The 12494-nt window shown below is 40.0% G+C and overlaps 1 long non-coding RNA gene and 1 pseudogene across 1 annotated transcript in view; both read left to right on the top strand.

The window, feature by feature from the left end:
• The window catches only part of LOC137219015 (uncharacterized), a 57348-nt gene that overhangs the window by 22839 nt on the left and 22015 nt on the right, over positions 1-12494 (top strand). The window lies entirely within an intron of this gene.
• Positions 4578-7254, top strand: LOC137210964 (phosphorylase b kinase regulatory subunit beta pseudogene; annotated as a pseudogene).

Below are 12494 nucleotides of genomic sequence, written 5' to 3' on the forward strand. Positions count from 1 at the left end.
AGATGGCAACTCCATTCTTCTAGCTGTTTGAATCAAAACCCTGGAAGTCATCCTTCGTCTTTCTCTTACACTCGTTCAATCTGTTATTGTCTCCTCCTGCTAGAATGTAAGTCCCATGAGGGCAGGAATCATGCCTCTTTTGTTTACTAATTTGTCCTCGGCACTAGACCAGTACCTGCTCATATTGACACTGGATTCACGTTTGGTGAATTGAACTGAAGAGGAATTGGAAGTTGTTGGTGGAGGGAATTGCAATGATAATGGTCAGGGACAAAGGTGATTTTTATGCAGAGACCTGAGTAAATGAGCTTTGTGAATCTAGGGGGAGAAACATCCAGGCAGAGGACACAGCGAGTGCAAATGTCATGGGGCAGGAATGTCCCTGGTGTGTTCTGTGAAGAGTAAAGAGGTGGTTAAGACTGGAGTAGAGTGAATCAGCGGTGGGGTGGGGGTGGGTAGGAGATGAAGTAAGGGGATGGTAGTGCAGATCATTCAGAGATGAAGGTCATGACAATTATTTGGTTTTTATTGTGAATGAAATGAGAAGGCAGTTGGACAATTTTGTGGAGTAGTAAGATGATCTGATTCAGCTTGAACAGTTCACTGTGGTGACTGAATTGACAATAGACTATAGGGAGCGAGGGCAGAAGCAGGAAGACTGACATAAAACTCTGAAATAAATCAAGAAAGAGATGCTGTTGGTTTACACAAGATTAGCAGCTGGGAGGTAGTGAGAAATGGCCAGATTTTGTATTAATTTTGAATTAAAGCCAACAGGACATGCTGATGATCTAGATGTGAGGTGTGAGAAAAAGAGGAGCCAGGAATAGTTTCTGTTTAATTTTTAAGTAAAATTTTTTTACAATATAACAGGCATGTAGAAAAATGCCCAAATCATAAATGTACAGCTTGGTGAATTTTTCACAGAGGGACAAGACTCAAGTAGTCACCTTCTCCAGTAAGACCTAGAACATTACCAGCCCCCAAGAGGCCCCTACTAGGCTGCTTCTCAGTCATTTTCCCTCATTCTCAGTGTAACCACTGTCATTGAGTTTTCCCACTGAACCTGTATTCACAAGTTTTGATAGATCATATTTTCATTATTATTTAGTTCAAAATATTTTCTAATTTCCATTTTGATTTCTTCTTTAACCAATTTCCAAATATTTGGTAGATGTTCTAGTTATTTTGTTACTGATTTCTAGCTTAATTCCACTGGGGTCAGAGAATACATTAATGCTTTCAATATTTTGAAATTTTGGGGAATGTGGAGACTTGTTTTATGGCCCAGCATATAGTCAGTTTTGGTAAATGTCTTATGTCCCTTTAATACATTAGAGGCAGAATTTTTTTTTTTTTTTTCCCGGTACACGGGCCTCTAACTGTTGTGGCCTATCCCGTTGCGGAGCACAGGTTCCGGACGTGCAGGCTCAGTGACCATGGCTCACGGGCCCAGCCGCTCTGCGGCATGTGGGATATTCCCGGACCGGGGCACGAACCCATGTCCCCTGCATCGGCAGGCGGACTCTCAACCACTGCGCCACCAGGGAAGCCCCTAGAGGCAGAATTTTATATATGTCAATTAAGGCAAGTTTATTAATATATAATGCTTTGTATTTCTGTGGTGTCTGTTGTAACTTCTCCTTTTTCATTTCTAATTTTATTGATTTGAGTCCTCTCTTTTTCTTGATGAGTTTGGCTAATGGTTTATCAATTTTGTTTATCTTCTCAAAGAACCAGCTTTTAGTTTTATTGATTTGTGCTATTGTTTCCTTTGTTCCTATTTCATTTATTTCTGCTCTGATCTTTATGATTTCTTTCCTTCTGCTAACTTTGGGTTTTGTTTGTTCTTCTTGCTCTAGTTCCTTTAAGTGTAAGGTTAGATTGTTTATTTGAGACTTTTCTTATTTCTTGAGGTAGGCTTGTATAGCTATAAACTTCCCTCTTAGAACTGCTTTTGCTGCATCGCATAGGTTTTTTTTTTTTTTTTTTTGCGGTACGCGGGCCTCTCACTGCTGTGGCCTCTCCCGTTGCGGAGCACAGGCTCTGGACGCGCAGGCTCAGCGGCCATGGCTCACGCGCGCAGCCGCTCCGCGGCATGTGGGATCTTCCCGGACCGGGGCACGAACCCGCGTCCCCTGCATCGGCAGGCGGACTCCCAACCACTGCGCCACCAGGGAAACCCCATCCCATAGGTTTTGGATCATCGTGTTTTCATTGTCATTTGTCTCTAGGTATTTTTTGATTTTCTCTTTGATTTCTTTAGTGATCTCTTGGTTATTTTGTAGCGTATTGTTTAGCCTCCATGTGTTTGTGTTTTTTACATTTTTTCCTTGTAATTCATTTCTAATCTCATAGCGTCGTGGTCAGAAAAGATGCTTGATATGATTTCAATTTTCTTAAATTTACTGAGGCTTGATTTGTGACCCAAGATGTGATCTATCCTGGAGAATGTTCCGTGTGCACTTGAGAAGAAAGTGTAATCTGCTGTTTTTGGATGGAATGTCCTATAAATATCTATTAAATCTCTGGTCTATTGTGTCATTTAAAGCTTCTGTTTCCTTATTTATTTTCATTTTGGATGATCTGTCCATTGCTGTAAGTGAGGTATTAAAGTCCCCCACTATTATTGTGTTACTGTTGATTTCCTCTTTTATAGCTGTTAGCAGTTGCCTTATGTATTGAGGTGCTCCTATGTTGGGTGCATATATATTTATAATTGTTATATCTTCTTTTTGGATTGATCCCTTGATCATTATATAGTGTCCTTCCTTGTCTCTTGTAACATTCTTTATTTATTTATTTATTTATTTATTGTGGTACGCGGGCCTTTCACTGTTGTGGCCTCTCCCATCGTGGAGCACAGGCTCTGGGCTCACAGGCTCAGCGGCCATGGCTCATGGGCCCAGCTGCTCCGTGGCATGTGGGATCTTCCTGGACCGGGGCACGGACCCGTGTCCCCTGCATCGGCAGGTGGACTCCCAACTGCTCGCCACCAGGGAAGACCAACATTCTTTATTTTAAAGTCTATTTTACCTGATACGAGTATTGCTACTCCAGCTTTCTTTTGATTTCCATTTGCATGGAATATCTTTTTCCAGCCCCTCACTTTCAGTCTGTATGTGTCCCTAGGTCTGAAGTTGGTCTTTTGTAGACAGCATATATATGGGTCTTGTTTTTGTATCCATTCAGCAAGCCTGTGTCTTTTGGTTGGAACATTTAATCCATTCACGTTTAAGGTAACTATCGATATGTATGTTCCTATGACCATTTTCTTAATTGTTTTGGGTTTGTTTTTGTAAGTCCTTTTCTGCTCTTGTGTTTCCCACTTAGAGAAGTTCCTTTAGCATTTGTTGTAGAGTTGGTTTGGTGGTGCTGAATTCTCTTAGCTTTTGCTTGTCTGTAAAGCTTTTGATTTCTCCATCGAATCTCCATGAATGAGATCCTTGCTGGGTAGAGTAATCTTGGTTGTAGGTTCTTCCCTTTCATCACTTTAAGTATGTCATGCCACTCCCTTCTGGCTTGTAGAGTTTCTGCTGAGAAATCAGCTGTTAACCTTATGGGAGTTCCCTTGTATGTTGTTTGTTGTTTTTCCCTTGCTGCTTTCAATAATTTTTCTTTGTCTTTAATTTTTGCCAATTTGATTACTATGTGTCTCGGCATGGTTCTCCTTGGGTTTATCCTGTATGGGACTCTCTGCACTTCCTGGACTTGGGTGGCTATTTCCTTTCCCATGTTAGGGAAGTTTTTGACTATAATCTCTTCAAATATTTTCTCTGGTCCTTTCTCTCTCTCTTCTCCTTCTGGACCCCTATAATGCGAATGTTGTTGCATTTAATGTTGTCCCAGAGGTCTCCTAGGCTGTCTTCATTTCTTTTCATTCTTTTTTCTTTATTCTGTTCCACAGCAGTGAATTCCAGCTTTCTGTCTTCCAGGTCACTTATCTGTTCTTCTGCCTCAGTTATTCTGCTATTTATTCCTTCTAGTGTAGTTTTCATTTCAGTTATTTTATCGTTCATCTCTGTTTGTTTGTTCTTTAAGTCTTCTAGGTCTTTGTTAAATGTTTCTTGCATCTTCTCGATCTTTGCCTCCATTCTTTTTCCGAGTTCCTGGATCATCTTCACTATCATTATTCTGAATTCTTTTTCTGGAAGTTTGCCTATATCCACTTCATTTAGTTGTTTTTCTTGGGTTTTATCTTGTTCCTTCATCTGGTGCATAGCCCTCTGCCTTTTCATCTTGTCTATCTTTCTGTGAATGTGATTCTTGTTCCACAGGCTGCAGGATTGTAGTTCTTGCTTCTGTTGTCTGCCCTCTGGTGGATGAGGCTATCTAAGAGGCTTGTTGTTTTTACTATTTAAAAAGTGATTTTATTATAACATAAAGCATACACTCCAAAGAGAGATAATGTATCACATATGTGTACAGTTTAAAGAATAATAGCAGCCGGCTGGGAGGAGCTGACAGGCGGCCCCGGGGAGGCCAAGGCGTTGGCCCGAGTGCAATGGCAGGGTGCATGGCCGAAGTGAGCTGGAAGGGCTTGGAGCGAAGAGCCCAGACCAATTGCTATAGTTTAGCCTGTGATGCTTATGATTAGAGTCAACAATTTGAAATGGCCAGCTCACGTGATGCAGTTGTCTCTTCTCTACCAGCTTTCTTAAGGTCTGGCTCAGTTTATGAACCTCTTAAAAGCATTAATGTTCCAAGACCTGATAATGAAACTGTGGGATAAATTGGGTCACTAGTACAGAATTGTCAAGTCAACACTGCTGCTGTATCGAAGCCCAACTGCAGGTCTCTTTCCCACAAAAACATGTGGTGATGATCAGGAGGCCAAGATCCATGACAGTCTATACTGCCCTGCTGTGCCCTGGGCTTTGGCTCTTGTATCAGTCGCATTGATGATGACAAGGGAAGGACCCGTGAGTTGGAGCACTTGGCTATAAAATGTATGAGAGGAATTGTCTACTGCTATATGCGTCAGGCCGATAAGGTCCAGCAGTTTAAGCAGGATCCGTGCCCAACACGTTGTCTTCACTCTGTTCTCAATGTACATACAGGGATGAGATTCTCTCCTATCAGGATTATGGTCATCTTCAGATAAATGCAGCATCACTCTATCTCCTTTACCTTGTGGAAATGATTTCCTCAGGGCTCCAGATTATCTATAACACTGATGAGGTCTCTTTCATTCAGAACCTTGTATTTTGTGTGGAAAGAGTTTACTGTGTGCCTGACTTTGGTGTCTGGGAGAGAGGAAGCGAGTATAATAATGGCAGCACGGAGCTGCATTCGAGCTCTGTTGTCTTAGCAAAAGCAGCTGTAGAAGCAATTAATGGAGTCAACCTCTTTGGCAACCAGGCCTGTTCTTGGTCGGTTATATTTGTGGATCTCGATGCTCACAATCGCAACTGGCAAACTTTGTGCTCACTGTTACCCAGAGAATCAAGATCTCATAACACAGATGTTGCCCTGCTCCCCTGCATCAGTTATCCTACGTTTGCCTTGGACGATGAGGTTCTGTTTAGCCAGACACTCAATAAAGTGGTTAGAAAATTAAAAGGGAGATATGGATTTAAGCATTTCTTGAGAGATGGGTATAGAACATCATTGGAAGATCCTAATAGACGCTACTGCAGACCAGCTGAAATTAAGCTGTTTGATGGCATTGAATGTGAATTTCCCATATTTTTCCTTTACATGATGATTGATGGTGTTTTTAGAGGCAATCCCAAGCAAGTAAAAGAATATCAGGATCTTCTGACTCCAGTACTTCATCAGACCACAGAAGGTTATCCTGTCATACCAAAGTACTACTGTGTTCCAGCTGATTTTGTAGAATATGAAAGAAGAAACCCTGGTAGTCAGAAGGGATTTCCTAGCAGCTGTGGCCGTGATGGAAAACTATTACTTGGGGGACAAGCCCTTTATGTCATCACAAAACTCCTGGCTGATGAATTAATTAGTCCTAAAGACATTGATCCTGTTCAGTGTTATGTCCCACTACAGAATCAATGTAATGTAAGCATGAGGTTTTCCAATCAGGGCCCACTGGAAAATGATTTGGTTGTTTATGTAGCGCTTATAGCAGAAAGCCAATGCCTTCCAGTTTTCCTCAACACATATGGTATTCAGACTCAAACTCCTCAACAGGTAGAACCCATTCAGATCTGGGCCCAGCAGGAGCTTGTGAAAGCTTATTTCCATCTGAGGGTCAATGAAAAATCAGGACTCTGCGGAAGGCCAGATAGGCCCATTGGCTGCCTCCATACATCAAAGATTTATTGCATTCTAGGAAAGACTGTGGTTTGTTACCCTATCATCTTTGACCTAAGTGATTTCTAAATGTCTCAAGATGTTTTACTGCTGGTAGATGACATAAAGAATGCACTACAGTTTATTAAGCAATACTGGAAAATGCATGGGCATCCACTTTTCCTTGTTCTCATCCAGGAAGACAGTATAAGAGGTAGCCAATTCAATCCCATATTAGATATGCTGGCAGCTTTTAAGAAAGGAGTGGTTGGAGGAGTTAAAGTTCACGTTGATCATCTACAGACACTAATATCTGGAGCTGTGGTAGAACAACTTCTTACGAATCAGTGACACAGAAGAGCTTCCAGAATTTAAGAGTTTTGAGGAACTAGAAGTTCCCAAACATTCAAAAGTCAAATGACAAAGCAGCACCTCCAGTGCTCCTGAACAAGAACAGCAGCCAGATGTTACCATTACTGAATGGAAAAACAAACCCACCCATGAAATTCTTCAAAAACTGAATGACTATAGTTGTCTGCTTAGCCAAGTCATCCTGCTGGGTATACTGCTCAAAAGAGAAGGACCCAACTTTAACACAAAGGAAGGTACTGTTTCTGATCACATTGAGAGAGTCTATAGAAGAGCTGGCAGCAAAAAATGTCAGTTGGTGGTGTGCCATACAGCAAGCCTTTTAAGTAAACTAGTGGACAGCCTGGCCCCATCCATTACTAATGCTTTAGTGCAGTGCCAACAGGTAACTCTGGGTGCCTTTGGACACGAAGAAGAGGTTATCTCTAATCCTTTGTCTCCAAGAGTGATTAAGAACATCATCTATTACAAGTGTAATACCCATGATGAGAGGGAGGTGGTCATTCAGCAAGAACTGGTCATTCATATTGGCTGGATCATCTCCAATAACCCGGAGTTATTCCGTGGCATGCTGAAAATACGAATTGGCATTGTGTGAGGCAGTGCAGTAAGGCACATGACCAGGCTCTAGCATCCAGCAGAACTGAGTGCAAGTCCTGACCGCCACTCATCATCTCAGTGGCCTGAGGCCAGTGGCTGAACCTCCCTTCTGCTTTCATACCAGCTTCATTGTTTTGTGTGAGATGAAACAAGATAATATGTTTAAAAGGCCTGCCACAACTGAGTAAAGTATAAGTGCTTCTTTTCATTTTTTTAAACATATTTTTGATTGTATTGAATACAGGTATCACGTAAATATGTTCTAATTGTAAAAAAGTCAACAAAAAACAATAATTGAGCATATAGAGTAACCTAATATGTGGCCAATTTGGGGGATGTTCAAGTGTTTGAAAAGAATATGTAGCCTGTCAGGTGCAAATACATGTGAATGTGTGTGAGTGTGAATAAGTGTTTAGCTTGCTAATTGTATAATTAGATCATCGGTATCTTTACTATTTCTGTCCTACTTGACCTTCGATTGCTGATAAATTGTAAAATGTTCTCCTGATTATGAATTTGTCAGTTTCTCCTTGCATTTTTATCCATTTTGCTTTATATATTTTAAAGCTTTGTTTCTGTCCATGTTACCATGTTTTAACAATATATCTTTCCTTATGTCATTTATTTTGTAATTGAATTATTTTTAAAAAATTATTTTTAATTTCAAACATCTACAAAAGTATAGAAAATAGTATAATAAAGCCCATACTATTACTCAGCTTCAACAATAATAAAAAAAAAAGAATAATAGAAAAACAAGCACTGTACAACTTAAAGATACAGAAGCCCCTTAATCTCCTCATTTGTGTTGCTACCTAGTACACTCTCATACTTCTATCCTGAATTTTTTGTTACTCGCCCTTACTTTTAATAACTTTTTCATTAATATAAGCATCGCTAAATTATTGTTTAGTTTTACCAGTTTTCATCTCCATATCTAGTAGATTAACTTTTAAGCATCAGTTTTAAATGTCCTTTTTTATGTTTAATCATGGTATTTACATGATATATCTCCATTCTTTTACTGTCAACCTTTCTGTATCCTTATATTTAAGATGTCCTTATTTAGGCAACATATAATTAAATTTTTATTTTTTCATCTAGTTGGACAAACTTTGTCTTTCAATCGAAATATTTAGTCCATGTACATTTAATATAATTACTGATATATTTGGAATTCTATTTACTGGATATAACAACAGCCTTAACCTAATAAAGTCTAATGTAAATTATAGTTTTACCACTTCCCAGACAATGCTAGGATTTAAGAACACATTAAATCCATTTATCCCTTTCTGCTGTTTGATTTATTTATACTGACAGCATAAATCTGACAGCAGATTTATACTGCTGTCATACATTTATTTTAATTTTATATGTATATAAACTTCACCACATGTTATTATTGTCATTTATATATTTGACTCCTGTTGCTCTTCATTCTTTCCTGCATTTCTGTCTTTCCATCTGGGATCATTTTCATCTTGTCTAAACTCCTTCAGCATTTCTTTTAATAGGGATCTGCTGACAACAAACTTTTTTTGATGCCTTTATGTTTGAAGGATATTTTCATTGTGTATAGACTTCTAAGTCGTCAATAATTTCTTCCAGCACTTCATGATATCATTCTGTTTTCTTCTGGCTCCTATGGTTTCTGTTGAGAACTTAGTTATCATTGTTGTAGTTTCTTTGAAGGTACTATGCTTTTTTGTCTGGCTGTTCTTATGGCTTATTCTTTGTCTTTGTCATTTGGCAGTTTTACTATGATGAGACTAGTAATGTCTGTATCCTTCTTGGGATTTGATATTGTTCATCTGTTTGGAAATTTCTCAGACATTACCTATTCGAACAATGCTTTTGCCTCCATTTCTCCTCTAATCTATTTCTGTACTTCTGGAGCTCCAGTTACACTTAGAACTTTGCCGTCTCCCATGTGTCTCTTTCACTTTTTTCTATATTTCCTTCTTTTTTTTTTTTTTTTTTGTCCTTTGGTCTGAACATTCTCTGCCAACAGAGAATACTAGTATTTAGTATCTTACAGTACTAATCCTGTTCTTATTTGTGTTTAATCTGCTAGTAAGCTCATCTGTTGAGTTCTTAGTTTTAATTACTGTATTTTTCAGTTTTAGAATTTCCACTTGATTCTCTTCTTATGGATTCTATTTCTCTGGTAAGGGTATCTTTTCATCTATTTTTTAAAAACATATTAATCCATGTTTCTGGATCATCTATGGCCTATTTTTTTTTTTTTAATAAATTTATTTATTTATTTTTGGCTGCGTTGGGTCTTCGCCGCTGCACGCGGGCTTTCTCCAGTTGCCAGAGTGGGGGCTACTCTTTTTTGCGGTGCGCGGGCCCCTCATTGCAGTGGTTTCTCTTGCTGTAGAGCACCGGCTATAGAGCGCAGGCTCAGCAGCTGTGGCGCACGGGCTCAGTTGCTCCGTGGCATGTGGGATCTTCCCGGACCAGGGCTCGAACCCGTATCCCCTGCATCGGCAGGCGGACTCCCAACCACTGCGCCACCAGGGAAGTCCCTGGCCTATTTTTACTTTCTTTCTTTCTTTTCTTTTTGATCTGATTTCTTGGTATATCTGGTAATTTTTTTATTGAATGCCAGACATTTTGCATGAAAAATTGTAGAGGCTCTGGATGACGCTATTTTTCTCTAGAGGAAAATACATTTTATAAAATGGTAGGCAGCTAGAATAGGAACAGAACAACTCAGTCCAATCAGTATATGACTGAAAAGTCTGGGTTTCAGAATTCTTAAGGTTCTAGAGTCATCTGCCTGGGTTCAACTTGCAGGCTGGATAATCTTGGGCAAGTTTTATAATATTTCTGTTCATCAATTTTCTCATTGATAGCACAGGGTAAATAATAGTACTTTCCTCACAGCATAGTTAAGAAGATTAAATGAGTTAATATATAAAAAGTACTTAAACTAGTACCCAACACATAGAAAGTGTCCATTAAGTGTTTGCTAGTGTAGGTATTAATTTTTGCCTAAGGCCAAAATCATCTCCTTCTGTTACTGCATTTAATAAATATTAATTGGAGTGGCTACTGGTAGAACTCAAAATGTGGAGAAAGATTAGACCTTGTTAGAGGATAGGATCAGGAAATAGGGTAGAATTAAAAGCTCTTGCTATATTGAAAACAGAGTCAAAGAGGTAATGTAAGCATCTCAGTGTTGGTCTATGGTTAGCTCAGATCATTTCCTACATGTAATTCAGTCAGTTCCCACAGTGCTAGGTGAAGTTTCAAGGTGCAAGTCTATTTCAAGAACTGGTCAGTTTTTTACTTGCTGTCTCTGGAGTGGACTTGAGGGGTGGTTAGAGTCAGCAAAGCTCAGGAAGAGGGAGTGAATAGCCTCTAATATTCTCCCCATTCTACCTCTCAGGCTTTGACTTCATTTCCTTTTGGAGTGGTGCATTCTTGATCTAGGAACTAGGAAAAATGTTCTATCAAACCACAAATTAGACACAGTTTCATCAGAGAAGTTCCTAACTGATGTTTCGTCCTTGCTCTTACAAGAATCGTCCTAGTAGGATCATTCCAGTTTGATCGGATTCAAGGTACATGATTATGCCACAGACACTGTACCTGAAGCAATCTGTGTTGTTTTTGTTTTTTTTTTCAATTTGTGTTTTGACTGGCGATAAATTGTTAATCACCTAGCCGGCTAAGCCAGTCCAGAGAGGCAGTTAATATGGTGAAACTTCAATAAAGTCGGCTGTCAATGCGATAGATGTTACAGGTGAACTACTTGATCTCTCACTGCAATCCTTTGAATCTCTGTTATCCATCACTCTATAATACATGTGTTTAGCAGGGAAATAGGCTTCTGAAATCTCACCATCCAAGTAAGCCTCCACAATAACATTTCTAAGTCTGACACGCAAGTCTCAACAACACTGTCAGAACGCTAGTTAGCTCTCAGATTTAGTGAGGTGGGCTTCCCTGGTGGCGCAGTGGTTGAGAGTCCGCCTGCCGATGCAGGGGACACGGGTTCGTGCCCCGGTCCGGGAAGATCCCACATGCCGCGGAGCGGCTGGTCCCGTGAGCCATGGCCACTGAGCCTGCGCGTCCGTAGCCTGTGCTCCGCAACGGGAGAGGCCACAACGGTGAGAGGCCCGTGTACCGCAAAAAAAAAAAAAAAAAAAAAAAAAAAATTTAGTGAGGTGACGTAAATATACAGAAGGGTGGCAAGAAACTGAAGAGTGTTCCTCTTTGTGCTCTTGGACAGTAAAAAAATTTTAGAAGCATAGCCTCCGCAGTCCCCTTACCAGTCGGACTTTTGAGTAGCAGGTTTTGGTACAAAGTTTCTGAGATTTTCCTTTTGCTAAGTCTTAAGTGGTACAAAGTGGAGTAGATGAGGTTACAGAAGGTACAGCTTTATTGCATGAATAGAAGCAAAACTTTGACGAAGCAAATAATACTGAAAGATATTTTTTATTTAGGAAAAAGGATTTCATTTTTTTTAGTTATCCTGTACTTGGTTTCATTGTCAAAATGAGTTATCACCTCAGTAATTCTTCCTGGAGAACTTGTAACACACAAAGGCCAAAACTCAAGACTAAAAACCAGTCATGGCCCTCCTTAGCATTTCTAGGGTGTTACTTTTTATGAAGAAGACACTCTTCCTGTGGCATATTTTGAATTTATATGAACATTCTAATGAATGATCTTATTGTGTGTGGTTCAATTTCCTGAGGAAAGAATTTTCTTCTGTTTAATCTCAGGAAATAGGATCAGTTCTGCCAAAGTTATTATAGAGCCCAAGGAAACATTTCCTATATTTAAATTAAGCAACTTTAAAATTGCTTAAAGGGGTCTTACTAATTAGAATTCCAGTAGAGAAACTTGGGAAGGTTTCAGAGTGCTGTATCTGAATCCACTTCTCTTCTACTCCTGATGGGAATTTTGAAGGGATTTTGCATAGTTTCCCTAGGTGGTCAGTTACAGACCTACCTTACCCAATAATTTTTTTTTTTCCGGTACGCGGGCCTGTCTCTCACTGTTGTGGCCTCTCCCGTTGCGGAGCACATGCTCCGGATGCGCAGGCTCAGCAGCCATGGCTCACGGGCCCAGCCGCTCCGCGGCATGTGGGATCCTCCCGGACCGGGGCACGAACTCCTGTCCCCTGCGTCGGCAGGTGGACTCTCAACCACTGCGCCACCAGGGAAGCCCCCCCAATAATTTTTGAATTCATTGTTCTCAAATATCAAAATGCACGAAGGAAAATATATTCTTTAAGCTACGGTATACGA

This window comes from Pseudorca crassidens, chromosome 2, assembly GCF_039906515.1.
Source record: "Pseudorca crassidens isolate mPseCra1 chromosome 2, mPseCra1.hap1, whole genome shotgun sequence".
NCBI classification, from domain to species: domain Eukaryota; kingdom Metazoa; phylum Chordata; class Mammalia; order Artiodactyla; family Delphinidae; genus Pseudorca; species Pseudorca crassidens.